General features: G+C 52.9%; 1 long non-coding RNA gene across 1 annotated transcript; it reads left to right on the forward strand.

Moving 5' to 3' along the window:
- Positions 1–301: 301 nt before the first annotated feature.
- Positions 302–2,398, forward strand: LOC120884006 (uncharacterized). The gene is made up of 2 exons (XR_005726158.2): positions 302–1,621; positions 1,946–2,398. It is a non-coding gene; the product is annotated as an uncharacterized LOC120884006 (long non-coding RNA).
- The last annotated feature ends 843 nt before the right edge of the window (positions 2,399–3,241 follow it).

A 3,241-nucleotide genomic window follows, 5' to 3' on the forward strand; every position in this document is an offset into this window, starting at 1 on the left:
TCAGGTAAGTCAGGGGCCACAGGGGCCAGTGGTTGGTCACAGCCTCCTGGGCCAGTCTGGCACCGTGCACAGAAGGCACAGCACGTCCTTCAGTGGAGAAGAGACCAGACTGTGCCCTCGGGTGAGCTGCCCACTGTCTAGTCCAGGAGGATCCACTCGCCACACCTGGCTGTCCCTGAGCTTCCTGCAGGACAGGGGCCTGCCGGGAGGGGAGGAGCTGGCGGACATGCCACCATCCAGGGCCACCTCCAGGTTGCAGGCCAGGATGCTGGACAGGAGGTCGTGTGGGGGGGGTGGCAGGGGAGGGGCTGTGCGGGACCCACCCTTCCTGTCACCCTGGGCCTCTTGCTCTTCTGCAATTCCCAAGGCAGCTCTGGGGGGAGTTTGGCCACTACCCTACACTGTCCCCCAAACCGTTATTCCTGAGCTGTAGGAGGCCAGAGGAGAGCCCATCTTTACCCGGAGCCCAGTGCCCAGGCCCCACCTGGGCCACAGTGGAAGTCACGGTTCCAGATGGCCTTTGGCACGCCCACAGTGTCGCCCACCACTCTACCTGGTCCCAGGACGTTCCTCATCACCCAGGGAAGCTGCTTCCGTTTGACTGTGAGTGTCCCCCCAAGGCCCATGGCAGCAGGCTTGGTCCCCAGGGTGGCTCCTTAGGGGGTCACTGTGGGCCTAAAGGTAGAGGGGCCTGTGGGCAATCCTGAGGTCACTAGGGACATGACCTTGAAGAGGATCTGGGGACCCCAGCCTCCTCCTCCTCCTCCTTTGCATCCTGACCATGAGGTGAGCACTTTGGCCCACGAAACACTCCCCACCATTGCTCATGGGCAACCTAACAGAGGCCTCAAAGTCATGGGCCCACCCCATCCTAGACTAGAACCTCTACAACCAAGAGCCAAAATAAACCTTTTCTCTTCATAAGTTAATTATCTCAGATATTTTGTTATAGTGATGGACCGCTGACTAATACAGGAACCCTGTGCTTAGCAAGCAGCAGTCTCCCTCCTCCTACTGGTGGGCAACAATTAATCTGCCTTCCATATCTATGGATCTCTCTGTTCTAGATACTTCATATGAATGAAATCATCCATCTGTGACTAGTTTCTTTCATTTAGCTTAATGCTGTTGAGATTCATCCACATTTAAGTCTCCCTACTTTATTCCTTTTCATGGCTAAACAGTATTCCATTATTACATACCAGATTTGTCTTTCCACTTATCCAGACATTGAGGTTCCTTCCAGCTTTTGGCTCTGATGAATACTGCGGCTATGAACACTCATGGACAAGTATTTTCTTTTTTCCAATTCTTTGGTCTAGGTACCATGGAGTGGAATTGCCGAGTCACAAAAGTAATTTTATATTTATATTTGAGGAACCACTGGACGGCTTTCCATTTGGGTTGCAGCACTCGACACTCCTACCAGGAATGTGCAGGGGGTTGATTCCCCATGTCCCCGCCGGCACTTGCCACCCTCTGTCTGGGTCTGCCCGTCACAGCAGGTGTGAAGTGGATCTCCTGGTGGTTTTAATTTGCATTCCCTAGTGACCAAGCAAGCCGGGGGTCTTTCCACGTTTGTTGGCCGCGACTCGGACGTGACCAGGCATCATAGTCACAGGTAACACGACGGGTTCGTTTTGACATGACCACACACAGCGTGGGATGGTTTGCTCCATTTAAGTCCCCCGTGCTTCCTCCTTCCTCCCTCTCTACCCTTCTGTCTTCTTTCCACTCACTTATTCCGTAGACACACATAAAGGTGGGTTCGCTGCAGTACGTTCACGTGTGTTCACAGCATGACTTTGCGCACCGCGTTCTGAAGTTCCTGCCTGTCTCCACCCTGCCTGCCCCCCCCCAGTCCCCTTCCACTCGTCTCCGGGTATTTTCAGGGGACCCACCACCCTTCCCCTTGCTCCCTTGCTTTGCTCTGGCTTTTGCACAGGAGGGAACCCATCCAGCCCTTGACTCTCTGAGGCCCACCTAGTCCACTCACATGATGTTCTCACCCTGAATCTGGAAGACGCAAGACTCCGCCAGAAGACACCTGATAAACAAGTTCAGCAGAGGACAGGATCCAAGGTCAACGTACACAGACCCATAGCTTTCCCAGGCTCCAGGGGTGATTCTGCTGAGAAAGGAATCAGAAAAACTGTCTGGCTCACAAGCAATCTCAAAAACAAACAAAAAAATCAAAAACAACTTAGGAATAAGTCTAATGAAGGAGGCGAAAGACCTCTACAGGGAAAACTATAGAACACTAAGGAAGGAATCGAAGAAGACCTCAGAGGATGGAAAGAGCTCCCATGTTCATGGACAGGGAGAACCAAGAGTGCTGTGCAGACTCAGTGCACTCCCCATCAAAGTAGAACTGGGAAGAGCAGTTCTGGAACGCATGTGGGAAAAATGAAAGACCTAGAAGAGCCAAAGCAACACTGAGCAAAAAGAGCAACGCTGGAGGCTCCCAAAGCAGATCTGAGAGTTTACTTCAGAGCCATAGTAACAGAGGCCACAGGGCACAGGCACCAAAACAGACGTGAAGACCAGTGGGACAGAACAGGAGACACAGAGACAGGCCCACATGGTCATCTGATACTCGACAAGGGGCCAAAAATAATATACACTGGAAGTAAAAAGAAACCGCCTTTTAACAAATGGAGTTGGAAAAGGTGGATATCCATATCTAGAAGGATGGACCCGGGTCCCTATCTCTCACCCTGCACAAAATTCAAATCAAAATGGATCCAAGACCTGGGAGTCAGGCCAGAAACTTTGCAACTGCTAGAAGGAAACACAGACTCAACACTCCAACGGATCGGCGGTGCAGCGCCCACAGGAGGAGAGCTTTGTCCGCCTCTGCTCCGACAGGGGCCCAACAGCAGAATGCACGGAGAGCTCCCAGAGCGAGGCTCCTTCTCCTGCTCCTCCTGGCCAATAAGGGAGTCACCCACACAGATCTCCATTCCCAGGACCAGGCACTGCCCACCGGACCCTGGGACACTGTGGTGGGGACAGGATCCCTCCGAGCAAGACAGGGTTTCCACCTCTTCTCTCAGACTTTCCTGGGTGTAGGAGACCAAAAGGTTTCAGAAAAGATGAGCATCTCCACTGTTCCAGGGAGAGCACCTCCAATGTCCCTCTAAGGGGGAAGGAGGGGCACATCTGCACCCACCACACCCATTTCCTCTACGACAAATAAGGTGGTTTCTTCCGGCTCTTCGCACTCAGGAGGTTAGTGAAT

Source organism: Ictidomys tridecemlineatus, chromosome 3 (genome assembly GCF_052094955.1).
Source record: "Ictidomys tridecemlineatus isolate mIctTri1 chromosome 3, mIctTri1.hap1, whole genome shotgun sequence".
In the NCBI taxonomy this organism is placed as follows: Eukaryota; Metazoa; Chordata; class Mammalia; order Rodentia; family Sciuridae; genus Ictidomys; species Ictidomys tridecemlineatus.